Source organism: Diceros bicornis, chromosome 36, assembly GCF_020826845.1.
Source record: "Diceros bicornis minor isolate mBicDic1 chromosome 36, mDicBic1.mat.cur, whole genome shotgun sequence".
Classification (NCBI taxonomy): domain Eukaryota; kingdom Metazoa; phylum Chordata; class Mammalia; order Perissodactyla; family Rhinocerotidae; genus Diceros; species Diceros bicornis.
Window position 1 is genome coordinate 35,187,683 of NC_080775.1, and position 15,831 is coordinate 35,203,513.

The 15,831-nt window shown below is 50.2% G+C and overlaps 2 long non-coding RNA genes across 5 annotated transcripts in view; both read left to right on the top strand.

Annotated features, from left to right (window-relative positions):
* The window catches only part of LOC131398868 (uncharacterized), an 86,926-nt gene that overhangs the window by 54,061 nt on the left and 17,034 nt on the right, over nt 1-15,831 (top strand). The window lies entirely within an intron of this gene.
* On the top strand, nt 6,258-8,523 carry LOC131398871 (uncharacterized). Of its 2 annotated transcripts, none has more exons than XR_009217026.1 (3): nt 6,258-6,364; nt 6,864-6,933; nt 8,477-8,523. It is a non-coding gene; the product is annotated as an uncharacterized LOC131398871 (long non-coding RNA). The 2 variants fall into 2 exon arrangements; XR_009217025.1 differs by lacking the exon at nt 8,477-8,523 and adding an exon at nt 7,060-7,168.

Sequence of the window (15,831 nt, forward strand, 5' to 3'; positions counted from 1 at the left end):
AATAAGCCAGTCACAAAAATACAACCTTGTGTGATTTCCCTTCTATGAGGTTGCTGAAATCGCTAGATTCAGAGAGACAGAAAGTACAATGGTGTTTGCCAGGGGCTGGGAGGAGGAGGAATGGGGGGTTATTCATGAATGGGTATAGAGTTTCAGTTTTGTAGGATGAAAAGACTTCTAAAGATGGATCGTGGTGATGATTGCACAGCAATATTAATGTCTTCAATACAATTAAAACATACTTAATGTATCTATGGGGCCTGATGACTTGTCCTGGCTGAGCACACGCTTGTGCTGTTGCACATCTTACCCCTCACTGTGCAGTTGGGAAACTGGCCCAGAAAGAGGCAAGTACTGGCCCAGACCACAGGAGGTAGTCCGGGTCCCAAAGACTAGACAGAGCTCCAGCGTCCTTGGCCAAGTCTCCGCCCCTTCCCTCAGGTCTCCTTTGGCATTAAGATCTTAGAGGATTGCTGCCCACCCCTCTCCATATGAGATCATTTTCCTCTCCTCATCATAGCATGTGCATAGGCACCCCCACTCACACTGAATTCTCATGTGGGGGCCATGGAGGTGCAGTCAAGAAAGAGCTGACCCGGAGGAAGTGACAAGAGGCAGGAGGGAGAGAGATGGGAGGCAGCTCTCCCAGGGGACCATGGCATTCGTTCTCCTAGATACATGCCCAGAGATGGGCAGAGGAATCCCTAAGGTTCCTAGGTTTCTGCCTATCTGTCTGTTCCAGACCCATCCTTGGCCCAGCCTGGCGAGCACAGGACTGGAATCCTGCAGTCCACCTCTGTGGGCACCCAGAACTGTGATGAGCCCATCCTCCCCTTGTGTAGGCATTGGGAACAGGAGAGAATACCTCAGTGAGGGTCCTCCTGTATAAAATGGAGTGCATCCAGCAGGTGACTCCAAGTGTTCCATGCACTCGCAATGTGTCTGTTGGACTAGGTTCTCTGTTGATGACCTACTGTGCTCTGAAATGTTGAGAAGATGCTTTCCACCCACTTGAGATCATTTAGAACTGAGGAGACATGGGGGCATAGGTGGGAGAACTGGGTATAAGGAAGAAGATGCCAGAGCACTGGACACCAAGTGTAGAGATGAGGGAGAAGACCAGTTCTTGTTGGATCCTCAGGGTCCTCATCTGGAGGCAGGGGGGAGTCATTGTCCTGGTTGAGGTTGGATGCCTCAGGAATGAAGAAGACACCTGGGGGGGGACAGCAAGATGGGGGGAAAGGTAGGCTCCCAAGATTTACCCCACTCTCTCGAAGCCGACAGGTCCTGCTCCTTTACCTCTGGGACCCTGGAGAGCCTCTGCCTTGAGGACATCTGAAGAATGGTTCCTTTCTGTTTGGTGGAGTTTTGGTGAGGGCTGCAGTGCTAGTGCTGGCCACCAGGGGGCGGGCAGCCTCTAGTGTCAGTGGTGGCAAGTTACATTTTGTTTTTATTTTTTTCAGTTGTATTGAGATATACTTGATATACAGCACTATGCAAGTTAACATTGCTGTGTGGTACATTTGAAAGTTGCTAAGAAAGTAGATCCTAAAACTTCTCATCACCAGGAAAAAATCTTTTATGTTTGCTTGGTGATTGATGTTAACTAAACTTATTTTGGTAACCATTACATAATATACATATACATCAAGTCCTTTCCTTCTCCTGTAAACCCGGAATTTACACGGTGTCCACTGAACTTTTCTTGACCTCCTGGAGCAGAGAAGAGTCAAGCAGAGGTCTTTCTGGCTGTCCCTCTGCCTCAGAAACAACTTGTACCTCCTATTTCTAGTGTTCATCTCCACAATCACAGTTGGTCAGAAGCAGGGGGCGGGGTGCAAGATCTTCCCATGTACTCATTCAGCAGCTGTGCACTGAGCACTCACCCTGTGCCAGGTGCCCTGGTGGGCCAAAGTGCAGGATGAAAATGACCAAGTGGCCCCTGCCTGCCAGGAGCTCACAGCCTAGAGGGGAAATGGACAAAAGCAAAAACAGGAGCAAGAAAAGAGCAAGTGCTGTAGAGAAACACATCAGGGGGCTGTGAGGGAGGGCTGGGCATCACTGGGTAGGAGGGTCTGAAAGGCCTCACTGGGGTGACGTTTTCTGGGACCAGAATGACAAGAGGGAGCCAACCCTTCAGGGGTCTGGGAGCAGTGTGTCAGGGGGATGGCACCACTGGTCCTGAGTCTCACATGCAGAAGTGAGTTTGGCCAGAGGAGGTTAGAAATATGGCCAGTGCAGCTGGAGGGAGGCTGGGAGGAGAGAACAGGAGCTGGGGTGGAAGGTAGGTCCAGGGCCTGGTAGGCTGTGTCAGTTACCTTTCCCTCTCTGACTTCATTGCCCCTAACCTTGCATTTCAAAGCTACAAATGTTGACTATCTCACAATTTGTGTGGATCAGCAATCAGGCACGTTTCAGCTTGGTGTCTCTGCCTCAGTGAGTTGAACAGGTTGGTGCTGTGGCCTCAACTGAGGCTCAACTGGGGGAGGACTAGCCCCAAAGTTCACTCTCAGACTTCAGGGTTCAGTTTGGACTGAGAGTTTAAGTTTCTTTCTGTCTGTTGGCCTGGGCACACCCGTGCTTTTCTCCTCTATAGGCCTCCACATTGGGCAGTCCCAAAACACTGGTATTTGATTCCTCAGTTACAAGGATTCCACAGAGAGAGAGAGAGAGATGAAACATGAAAGACGGAGTAAGAGGAAATGAGAGACTTGTGTAGTTAAAATTTAGACAAGACATCCCATCACTTTGGCTGTTATTATGTTCAGAAGCCAGTTACTAACTACTTAGTGGTTCCACGGGGATGGCTATACCATGGGTGGGGCTTACTGGGTACCACTGTGGAGGCTGCCCACCTCATAGGCCAAGATGAGGCACTTGGGTCTCATTCTCCATAAAACAGGAAACAATTGAATGGTTTAATGCCACAGGATGGCAGTATCTAAATTTCCATTAGTTTCAACCCCCTCATGATGCTGACCTGAAAGTGAGGCCAAGTTGGGAGTGACTGTTCCAATATCACATTGCTAGATCCCAGGCCTGTTTTGAGTGGTGTTCTGTGCTACCTGTCACCCCTTCTTGTTATTCTTCCATCTCTAATTTTGTGCCTTATGTACATGTGACACCAGCCCACAGGGGTAAGAGATATTATCTCATATACACCAGGTGAGGTCCCTAGGAAGTAGATTCTAGCCTGATCCCCCTGGTGTAGGTTTGGAGACTGGGGAGGACCTGAGAGGCACAGGGACTATTCCAGGATGAAGAACTGGTAAGTTAAAGGATGTCTGCATTCATCTCTGTCTCCTCAAAGCAAGGACCTGAGTTAGGTTTCTAGGGAGCTGTGGCTAGGGCTGTGTAGGCTCCTTGTGTACAGTTCAGGAAGGGACATGAGAGAGGAGGGTGAGCAGCCCGGACTCAGGGGGCAGCTCTGGAGAAATCTGATTGAGGTAAGGGGTCCAGGTATAGGAATCTTGAAAAATGACCCCATCTCCTTGGTCCTAGGCCTCAACAGATCTTTGAACTCTGGTAACCAGGCACCCACAGGCCCCCATCCAGCTCACTTGACGGGAGACAGTCAAGAGGCAAAAATGTTTTGTTGTTGTATCCCAACTTTTGCAGGATCTGGGCTCAAAAAACCCCAGAAAAAGAATCTTTTTGATTGTTGCCTACATTGGCTCAGCCCTCATCCCTGACGCCTCTGGGTGTCTGACAGGAGGCAGTGAAGGGTAACATGGGGCAGCCCAGGAAATGTTAGTGCAGACCAGGACACAACGGTGATCCCACCTGATCAACCCCAAAATCCAGGCCCCTCATCGTGTGTTTGTGTGTGTTTGTGTGTCTGTGTGGTGTGGGGAAGGCAGGGTATGTGGGGCAGGCCGTTCCTGGGCAGGAGCTGGTTGTTAGGTGTCGGAAGTCTGGTGGGTCTGTCATGTTCATACCCAGTCATGGCTGGCAGCATGAGAAGGTGAGCTGCTCAACTCGTATGTTATTGAGCCCTAGAGGTTTCATCTCCTTCCCTTCCTGACCAGAGTTCTTTGCCAGGATGCCCTCTGTGCCTGAACTGAGGAGCAGACTTTCTCTTGGGGGTTGACCACAGTGGCAGTGTGCAGGCAGCCCCTGATTCCCTCTGGCCCAGCTCCCAGGCAGTCTTTGCAGAACTCCACTCAGGAGGTCATCGAGTAGGTGCCCAATGGTTTCAAGTCCACCAACTCACTAGACAAGGGGCAGGTGCATGAGGCCACCCACACCATCCAGTGCTGATCTAAGATGAGAACAGGAGCAGAGGGCCTCCACACTCAGGACCTTGAGATGATGGGGTTGGACCAGAACTAGGGTGGGACCAGTCAGCGGCTGTCTCTTTTTCAAGCTAAAGGGGATGTACATGCAGGAAACCTTGCCTGATTCAGAGCTGAGCTGCTGTGACCCTCTTTCCTTTGACTGGTGTGAGCTTCTGGAGGCCACTGAGGCAGAGCCAGAGGGTAAGGGGGACTGCAGGCTGGCTATTCCTGGAAAGGAAGTGGGATCTTTCCTGTATTTAGAAGGACACATGGAAAGTCAGCTATGTGAGTGAACCTTTCTCTTTATCCCGCTCCAGCGCCAGGTGCAGAGCTTCAGCCAGCAGCAGAAGCAGAGCAGTGGGCAGTGGTGGAGGTAGAGCTGGCTCCAGCTCCGTTGACACCACCCTCTCTAGCACTGGAGCCAGTGTCCCCTCCATCAGCAGTGTTGGAGCTGGAGCAAGGGCCGACATCGGCTCCAGCAGGAGTGGGAGCTGCTGAGCTGGAGTCACCTGGACCATCATTTCTAGTGGGAAGTCCATCTCCACCTGTGGCTAAGAAGCATGAGAAGCAGCCCAACCTACGGCCTTCCCTCCTAAGCTGGTGGTGGAGCAGTTGACCGTGATGGATGCGGTGAGCAGCTGGGCTCTCAGGGTGGGTGGGGTAGGCCTTCACTCTGCCATCATTGCCCCAGACCTCATCCAGTCTCCTATGATCTGGGCCCGAATCCTGGCTCCACCCCTTACCAACCATACGACCTGGGCAACTTTCTGAACCCCCAAACATTTGCTGTCCACCTGCAGACCGTAGAGGTGGACACTAACAGGACCTGCTGCACAGAGTGGTTGTGCCGGCTCCATGAGGTAGAAGAGACGGAAGGGTGAGCAGGGCCTGGCACATCAGTGGGGGAGGGGAACTCACTGTGTGCAGCCAGGTCCCTGATGGCCCAACCTTCTGCTCAGGAGGCTCAACAGCCTCAGGACTTATTAGACACCTGATGTGTGCTTCACTATGAGGGAGACAGACAAGGCCGTGGTTGTAGCTGCCACAGGGGAATGTGCATCAGAATGGGGAGTGGGACCAGAAGGGGGATCATGTTGTTGGAAGATGCCCCCTTGGGATGAGCCAAGCTGAGCCACCATCTGGAGCTTGGAGTTAGCCAGGACGGGATGGATGTAAATGCCCCTCTCCCTTCCCTGCCAGTATTGGGTCCTGGGTCATCTTCTGCTGGGTGCCTGCAGTGACAGAGAAGAAAAGCCAGGGACTCGAACAAGGCTCAGGCCACATCATGAGCTTCCTGAGCTCCAGCTCTAAATTGTGACCCCTGTGTGGGACTTTGTGGGCTGTGGACACAGAGCTAGGGTGTGGCAATGCTGGGTGACACTCCCCCTGTTCCCCAGGAGCCCTTCCAGAAGGTGGTGCCCTCTCAGTGTCTGGGCTCCACCCGGGGCAAGAGGAACAAGCCCGGCAATGAACACCTGGCACACACCGTCCGGGCCAATATCGAACACTTCAGAAGGGTGGCCAACCTCGTCATCACCACCTGCCTCGGGGTCCCGAGCATGATGGCCCAGGACAGGGCGAGGGTGGTGGAGCGCTGGATCCAGGTGGCCCAGGTGTGCTGTGGCAGGCCCAGTGGAGCCCCTCTCTGGAGCCTTAGGAACTGCCTCCACCTTTATCAGCTCCCAGGATTGCAGTGTGTGGTCTAAGCTCCTGAAAGTCGCTAGGTCCTTCCTGCCAGGAGCACGCTGATCTTGACTCCAGGTCCCAGTGCGGGGATGCTCACTTCCTACGTGGCTCCCTCCTTGGGTTGAGCTAAAATCCTCCTCCTTGTGAGTGTTACACTTTGGGTCCTAAATGTGCCCTTCTGGGGCTCCCTGAACATCTGTCTAATCCAGGAGGGGAGATTTAAATAGAAGGGGACTGAAGCTAGAGCAAGCAGGGCTCCTGCGCCCCACCTCACAGCTCATTCTCTTCCCTTCCCCAGGAGTTCGAGGTCCTGAAGACCTTCTCCTCGCCCCGCACTGTCATCTCTGCTCTGCAGAAAACATCCATATGCCACTTGAAGAACACATGGGGGAAGTTTCCTGGTGGGTAGTGCCCCTCTCCATAGGAGGACCAGAGTGGATGGGGGATCTCCTGAATGTCTGCCATTGGCCCCTCAGTCAGGTGGGAACTCCTGGGAGGCAGCAAATGATGGGGACAGGGCCTGGGCCTCAGCGGTGGGTCTCTAAGTCTCCCGGGGTCCTTAGTGCACCAGTTCTGCTTCAGGACTCGGTTTCCCTAAATGCCAGGTACTGGAGTGAGCCACATTGGAGATTTTCAAGTGTTTATAGCAACAGAACTCTATGCCCAGTTGAAACTCAAAGTGGTCAAAAGAGAGCTGCTCTGTATAGCTGGGGAATGGATACCCCAGTGACCAACAGGAGAGCCCCCTCCCAGTCCCACGAGACCTTAGCGCTCAGAGGAGCTCAGTGAGAGCACTCCTCCAGGCAGTTTGAATCTCTCAGGTTGTCAAAGAAAAGGATATGCACTTAGACCCCTCACATTATCCCTAAATTTATCCTTCCCTCTTTCCCTTCCCCTCAGGGAGAGCTCTGAAAAATTTAAGGAGAGCTATAGCCAAGACGTGTCCTTGAACAGAGAACTGATGACCAAGGTAGAGTGGAGGCTGGGGGTCTGGAAAGAGAGGAGGGGCCATGGGGGGAGGGGGACTGAGCAAGCTGTGGTTTTGATAATTTCTCACTTGAACTTTCTCTGAAACGTTCCCGTCTATCTTGTCCAGATTAACAAGCAGAGGGATCTGTTCTGCCCATGGGCAGGTGGGGTGCCATTTTTGGGCAGGAGGCCTTGGTCATGGGACACAGTGGTGTTGGCTGGGCTGTTCCAGGACGAGTTGCTGAGCTGGCGCCATCTGCAGGTGTCTGGCTTCCACTCACGTCCATCCTGCTGGATATAGCTTCTTCCAGGCTGTTGGGTGGTTGGGTGGGTTTATCCCTCAGCCTAAACCTGTCCTCAAGAAGCCAGGCCCCTGCTGCTCCTTCTATCTTCACCATGTCTCCAAGGGGAGGGCACACTGCCTGCCCCAGGGACGGGCACAGCTAGGGATTCCCCTGGCCCAGGTGGACAAACAGGCTGCTCATCCTTGGATCTGAACAGCTGGACCAGAGACAGATGTGTGTGCATTGTGGGACTCCCCACTGGACCCCTAGAGCAGTCACTCGAGTCAACCACAGGAGTCTCACCTGAGTGCCTGGTTGGCAATGATATAGGCCCCAGGTGGCTTATGAGTAGCGTCTAGGCAACTGGTGGATTCTTAGTGGATCCTGCTGAAAGGACATTAGGAGCTTCATGTAAATGGGGAAGCAAAGCATCCTGTCACCCCCTTCCCTGTTGATCAGAGGTGGCACCTTGTGGGTCCAGTTCCTGAGTGGATAAAGAAAAAGTTCAGTGCAGGCGAATATCCTGAGTGGTTCTTTGGAGAGGAGAAGGGTTTGGCATTGCCTCTGTCCGGCATGGGGGCCAGACACTCCATGGGACTGGGGCAGGCAGGAGCCACTCAACAACCAGACTCCCAAGACACCCCATCCTCTCCATCCACGGCTCGGCCTAGGGCCAAGCTTTGAGAGCTCAGGGGACAGGACTGTTGTCAGTGGTGGGGCTGGGGGTTAGGCAAGGATGTTGGAACAGGGCCTCTGGCTGAGAGGGGCAAGCGGCCTCTCCTCTGTTGGCCCCTCAGCAACTCACTGCCCCTGTTTGGGCCTTTGTCTCCCCATCAGGGAAATGGAGGTATGGTGATTGTGTGGTGATTGTGTGGTGCAGGCCTCACATGGGGGTGATGATGTAAGAGGGAGGAAAAGAATGTGGGAGCTTTCTGCCTGCTCCACCTGGAGGGGTGAGGGCCAGAACAATGATGACAGTCATGCGACAGTGAGTCCTCAGGAGAACCTGTGAGGTAGCTGGAGTTCTCACGCTTTTTAGATGAGGAAACAGGCTCGGGGAGGCCAGGCCAAAAGCCCGAGCTCACACCCAGAGTGAGAGTTGGAGCTGGGCTTGTTCTGGAATCACAAGACCTTGCAGGGTGGAGTGGCATTGGTTCCAGTTCACTCGAGTCAGATGTTCAGGGTCAGAGGCCAGTGGTGCTCGAGAGAAATGGGGTGAGGGGAGTATGGTCTCGCTGACACTGTCCTCGACTCTGGCAGGAGGGGCCCTCCACGTTTGCCCCCCGGAGAGCAACCCCCAGAGAGTGTAGGAGAAGCAGCAGCAGCAGCAGGTGAGTGTGCCTGTGGGGGAGGGGTTCTGCCCTCCCAGCTGGAGGCCTCAAATCAAGAGAGGAGGTCCCTTCCTCCTGGTGCCACAGTGTCTGAATCCCCCAGTAGAAGTGACCAGGAGGGGGGCCTGGAAGAGCTGGTGCAGGATGGGTTGTTGTGGGGAGGGCCAGGGACCGCATACCCTGTGATTTGCCAGAAGCCGGCCCTGGGAGGTGAGGAGGAGGAGTGTGGTGTTCTTGGGGTGTGAAGGGAGGAAGAATTGAGGGGAGGCTGCTAAGGGTCCTAGGCTGCTCCCCGTGGGAACCCTGGGGTGGGCCAGGAGGCTGAGGGTGAGGACTTTTCAGGGGAGGGTCTACAGGGGGCCGACTTGAGAGCAAGGGCTCATCCCACCCGCACCCCGATGTCACAGGGTGTTGTCCCCTATCTTGGCACTTTCCTCCGTGACCTGCTGATGCTGCACCTGGAGATGGGTGATTATCTCGAAGTGGATGAATCTGAGGACCAGGCAGGAAGGACCAGGATCCTGAGCCTGGGGATGCGTGAGCCCCCGAACTGAGCTCTGAGCTCTCAGCACTTGGCACATCTCCTCTCCTGAGAGCCTCACAGCCGCCCCTGGGAGCTGGGGCATCAGGCCCATCTTAGGGATGAGTGAACAGAGGCTCTGCCTGAGACATCCATTCTCGTTCCTCAGGCTGGGGAAGCTCAGAGCTGCCTGATGGCACAGCTGCGTGAGGTTTTATCTGAGCTGGACTCTGCCTGTCCCTCCCATGCTGCCCGTGGAGGGAGAGAGAAGTTGGGACCCCCAAGTCAGGCAGCACATAAGTGGCTGAGCAGTCCCCTCTGCCTGAGGCCTCAGCCTCCAAGTCTGTCATCAGAGAGGGTTGTGCTGCCAGGTCCCTCAGCCTCCCCCCATGTCCTACTACTCTGGAGCCCAGAGCCCATCCTAGGTCCAAGTCCTGTTTTCTCTGCATGCCCCGCCCCCTCTGGGGACCTGGCAGTAGTGCCACATGAGAAGGGCAGGGCATAGGGGGCTAGTCAGTCTAGGGGGCTCTGTCTGATGGACTCTGACTGTCTGCCTTCCAGGGGAATGAGATCAACCTTGAGAAGAGGACTGAGGAGCAGCTGTGGCACTCCCTGCAGGGGAGGGGAAGGAGGTGGAAATCAGAAACTCTCTGAGGAGAACAGTTTCTGGCTCCACCCCTTGTATCTTACATTGAGTGGAAGATTTTGGTAGAAGTCGAGACCCATCCAGTTGGCGCGTGGGTTGAGGGGAGGATGGCATCAAGGATATCATCCTGGAGGAGGGGCTGATTATTCCCATTCTGAGAACAGGTAGATCCTGGATGGAACTGGAGGGAAGGAGCGTTCCCAGGACTGGTTCTCTGCCCCAGTCCTCACCCCCCTCAAGGGAGATCCTGCTGCTCCAGGTCGCTGCAAAGAATTATCACAAGACCTCAAGGAGTGATTTGGGGCCTGGTTCCAGGACATGGAGCTGCTCAACGAGAATGAGTGAGGCCGGGCAGGAGTTGGGTGAGGGCAGGGGTGGATTCTCCCTGTTGGCCAGTCCAGAGAGCCTGTCTCAGTGGCCCCCTGGTCAGCCCCAGGCCTTATGGCATGGCGACCTCTGGGACACCCAGACCCCAACTGCTGAGGTTTCTTTTGACCAAATTTTAGGAACTTTTAGTTTTCTAGTTGAATCTCTGGAATTGCATCAGCTCTAAGTGGGGAAACCAATGTAAAAAGATCAAAACATGCATGTGGAGAGGACAAGGCCCGAGGAAGATCATTTGAAAATGGACTAAAGGCAGGCAGGACTTTCCCTCCTGAGACCCCTCTAGGGGCTCCGTGTTCACCCCTGACCTAGATTTGAATCCTGCTGGGATCCTTGTACAGGACTCTGAAGTCCTTTTCCTGCTTGATTTGTATCCAGGAGGAACGATTTCTGATGCAGCTTTTAAGGCTACTGTTGGGCCTTGTTACATAAACATGACTGCTCCCTGTGAACTAGGATTTTCAGCACCCCTGCCTTCCTTATGCAATTCCCTTTAGGGCAGAAATTCCCTAGAAGGCCCCCAGCCTCCTCCCTGGCTTGGCCTGATGGATCCCGAGTGAGCTCTACTTTGCCAGGATAAGGGACCATAATCCTGGCCAGTCAGTGACTTCACATTGTCCCTTGCTGTCCAAGGTGACTTCTGAGCTCGTGTCCTTCTGAGGTCCAAGGTCTTGGGCAATCCTCCAGTTTACACACTCAGTGTTAGTGTTCTGAACTCGTCCAAATGGGGTAATTGGGCCCAAGTCATTAAAGTGTGTCACCCCTGGGTGGCTGTGTTTTTTTCCCCAGTCTTGTGCTGTGGTTACATTACAACCAGCTGCTGGGGTGTGAGCCCTGTTTGGAGCTTTGAAAGATGAGGCATGACAGGGGTGTTGGGAGGTCCAGCAGGGAATGCCACGGAACTGATGATCCATGGTCGTGCATGAACACAGCCTTACCAATTAAAATACTGAAATGTTCCCCATCTGGTGGTGAATAGACACTGCTCTGAGCTCACACCAAGAACCCGACCCATGACTAGCAGCTTTCAAAGGGTTACCAAGTGGCATTTTGAACCTTTTCCCTTGGGAACACCCTGTAAGACAAGGGACAGATGAATCGCTTGGCACTTGTGTGTTATCGCCTCCTTTCTGATGGTTGCAAGTGTCACCCAGACACACAGGCTGGACTCTGCCAGGGAAGACTTCTCAGGACAGCCAGAAGCTGAGGATGAATTCTGGTTCCCGGCATCCCAGGCCCTTCCTGACATGGCACAGCCACCCAGGAAAGTGATTTGGTAATGGAAAGACTGGGAAGGCCGTACTTTCCCTCCAAAGAGAAAGAGAAGTGCCAACAGTGAAAGCTTGATCCCTCAAATAGACAATGAAATCCCAACAAGCAGTGGGTTCTTGTCAGATTACTGATGCTGAAAAGGCCTCTTTTGATAATAGCACGATCCCCCAGCTGCCATGTCCATCTTCATGAATCAAATTTCCAACACATATGGATCTAAAAAACTGAGGGAAATCTGGTATTTCCTTAGATGCAACACTGAAGTAGCATGCAACAAAGAACATAAAAACGGAGACCTAGAAGTAAATACCTAATTTGAGTACATAGGCATCAAAGTGCTTTTGAAACAATATTTTGGAATCTATTGGAATATTACACAAAAAGAATAATCCACTTTTAGTACGTTTTACTGTGACTGTGAGGGGAAAAACTGAATCATCCCGTGACGTTGGTAACTCGCTGCTGACTTGACAGTAAAAATAAATGATGTACATAGTAAAAGAAAATGAGAGAACAGCATGAAAAAAGATCTTTCTCTCCTCACCTGAAACTCAACCTCTCACCTCAGAAAGAAACCGCTGTCTATATTTTCTATGTCACACAGCAGAGTTTAATAAAAGAAACGTATTGGTATGTTTTAAAGTTTCAAGAGCTCAAAGCAAGGAAGCATTAGGGACGCACCCATGAGACCTCACTGAGGTGCCTGCTCCATTTCATCTGCTGTCAGGACGTCCTTCTTGGCCCTTCGTTTTCTCTGCCTCGCTAGCAAGTCTGTCCGCCATCAGTGCTACCACCAGTCTCTCTCCTGTGCTCCTCACTGCCCTTTCCTCCTTCCTGATACCTTCCACAGTCACCAGAAATTGTTGGCAGTGAAGCTGTGGAATGCCCAGATCAGTTCCTGGAATCATCTCTGTCAAATCTGAAGACCGGCAGGAGTGGGCATGGGACCTGGAGTGCAGACCACCTGCGAGCACACCTGGCAGGGATTCACCTGTGTGACTAGGTGCAAGTTTTTGCAACGCTTTGGCAAGATTGAAAGGACTTACCAGTTGTCCTGCACTGCTGCAGGCCTGGAGTCCTTGAGGTCTCTCGGGCCAGCAGACCTTGTGGGGCTGGTCCAAGGTGTCCTCCCAGAGACCCGTCACTGCTAGGATGGGATGGGATTCTAGTAACCCATCCCTTGACTATGTCACTGGACATCCTAAAAGGGATGGAGGTGCTTAAACCAGGCTTTGGTTTGGACTGGTTCCCACAGTCACGCTGCTTCCTCTGTGAAGACATGACTATCATCCTTCTTTTCCTCTTACCCTACAAAAATAAATCATGAAATTGGGTCAAATGACAAAGGAAGCCTGCCATTTTAGGACAATTATCATGGCTGTTTTGTACTTCCACCCTCCCTCTATCCTCTGGGGATCTGACCTGTGTCCTGGGATGTCATAAGGCAGATTTGCATCTAGAACAGAAAGCTCCAGGTCAAAACTCAAGGCTCCTCCAGATCATTTCTCTCCCTCCATCCTGTTAACACCCCCTCCTTGTTTGAGTGTGTTTCTATTCCTTTCTTGTCCTTGTCACTCTCAACTGTACAAGTCCTGGCACTCCCTCTCAGGACAGTCGGTCCCCAATCTTTTACTAAATCCCAAATCCCACCATTTCTGTGTTTTCTGACTACTCATTTGCTTAATCCATTGACCACTCGGTGTTCATAGAATTCAAATCAATAGTGACATTGTCAACCAGCCCTTGTTAGCGACTTACTCCCACATCCCAGATGTTCACATAATCCAAATGGTTATGTTCAAAGTAAATAATTCAGAAAACATATTCACTCACCACAAATTCCTAATATCTAATACTTTTATTCAAACACTTATACAGTGGATACCTGTCCCTCAAGATAAGAAGTAATGCCATATCACCGATCCTCACCTTAATTTCCTCCTACCCCTATCAATCCTGGATTCCATGGACTATGAACTCAATAATTTCCTTGGAATAATAAAAAATTCCTTACCACTTAGTTATGTTGTAAACCTCCAAACCCAGAAGATCCCGATTATCTGCCATGCCGCAGCTACTGCTGGTCTTATAACATGCTGAAGAAAAAGCAGGAAACATAATCTTTTGGTACCACTGTAATTACAAAACCATCTGCATCAACTGGGAAGCACTCATAATGCCTGAAAATTTTGTTCTCTTTTTTTGTGTTGGGTCAATAACAAAAAGAAAATTCAATTAAAAAATGGACAAGGGACCAGAATAGACTTTTTCCAGTGAAGACATACAAGTGGCCAATAGGTGTATGAAAAGGTGTTTGGCATCACTAATCAGGGAATGCAAATCAAAACCACAATGAGCTATCACTTCACACCTGTTAAGATGGCGATTATCAAAAAAACTAAAGGTGGCAAATGTTGGTGAGGATGTGGAGAAAAGAAACCCTTGTGGGAATGTAAACTAGTACAGCCATTATGGAAAACAGTATGGAGCTTCCTCCAAAAATGAAAACTAACATATGATCCAGCAATCCCACTTCTAGTATATACCCACAGCAATTGAAATCAGGGTCTCAGCGAGATACCTGCTCTCTAATGTTCATTGCAGCTAATTTACAATAACCAAGACACTGAAGTAACCTAAATGTCACTGACGGATGAAAGGATGAAGAAATGGAATATTAGTCAACCTTGAAAAAAAGCAATTCTTGCCATTTTTGACAACATGGATGGACCTGGTAGACATTATGCTAAGTGAAATAAGGCAGACAGAGAAAGGCAAATACTTATATGTGGAATCTAAAATAGTTAAACGCATACAAGCAGAGATTAGAATGGTGGTTGCCAGGGGATGGGAGGATGGAGAATTTGGGATCTGACGGTCAAAGGATACAAAGTTTCAGTTATCAAGATAAATAAGTTCTGGAGGTGTAGGCTACGGCATAGTGCCTACAGGTAACAAGACTGTACTGCATACATCACATTTGCTAATACAGTAGATATTAAGAGATCTTACCACAGAATAATAGTAATAAAGGAGGTGAGAGAAAACTTTGGGAATTGATGGATATGTTTGTGGCCTTGATGGTGGTGACAGTCTCAAGGGTGTATACTTATGTCCAAATTCATCAAGCTGTATATGAAAAAGTATGACATCATCGTTGATTCTTCTGCATCTTGAAATATGCCAAGTTCTCATCACATGAGAAAATTTTGTAACTATATATGGGGACAGATGTTAACTGAACTTATTGTGCTGATCATTTCAACATGTATTCAAACATTGAATCATTAAGTTGTACCTCTGAAACTAATATAATGTTGTATGTCAACTTTACCTCAATTAAAAAAACACAACAGACAAAATGATTTGAATATTGTAAATGAGTTCAGTGAATCCCTGAAACTGCCCCATTCCCATATGGGAGTTACAGGAAGCAGAGAGGATGAAGGAAGATGGAAGAAAGTTGTACAAAACACTATTCAAATTAAAATCATTTGAGTTGCTATCAGCTCCTTGTGGCAGAGTTCTGTGAGCCCTGATCTTCTTTCACATTTATCTTGGAAAAGTATATTTTCAGACCCAACCCATGATAGTTCATCATTTGCTCTAATACGAAAATCTCAACTTAATAAATAAAACCAAAAGCATCCCTTATGTATGAATAAAGTTAGTGAACTTTACAGAGAAAAGAGCATATTTGCACAATCTCAATAAAGGAAACAGAAGAACTGAATGATGATCGAGTCTCAGTCAAGCTTATATTTGAAAGCCAGTGAAACCAGGATATCTTTTCAAGGATGTGTGTAGAGCTGTCAGCCTTGGAAGATAGAAATAGTGGCCTCCTCTGGAACAAAGGGCAAGCTTGCTTACTGCCCAATATAATAGAAATAACACCCCTCCCTGGGGCAAAGGTCAGCAGACTTCCTGTCCATTATCAAAGATTTGAGTTCCTTAAGCTCTGAGTTCTTGCAACCCTCTGCATGTCAGCTGGCTCACTGTGTATCACCCTGTAGGAAGTGGGATTTAGTGAACCAGTGCAAATGCTGATACTCGGGCCACTGTTATTGCTGTGTCGTTAAGTCCTTTGTCTCTGACCCATGGGTCTAGTTTCTTTTGCCAGCATCTATAAGACCATGGTAGGCTGACTTATTAGCTTGCAGGTAAGGTAAAATATCATACCTTTCACGGTTCCTGACAAGCCCTTAATGTAACCAGTACTCTTAGGAACAGAGATCTGTCCAGAACAATATGTATGGATATTCTTCATCGAAGACTTCATACAACCAAAACTTTAATAAGTCTCTCTGATCTCTTTTATTTTTACCCCAAGTAGAAGGAGAGGCACCAAACTATTACAGACCTAGGGCTTGTGCAAGCCACCTGGAGACCTAGTGACCAGAAACTTCCCATGGGGAGCAAAGACAGATGGGCATATTTCCAAAATGGACCCATATGCCTCCTT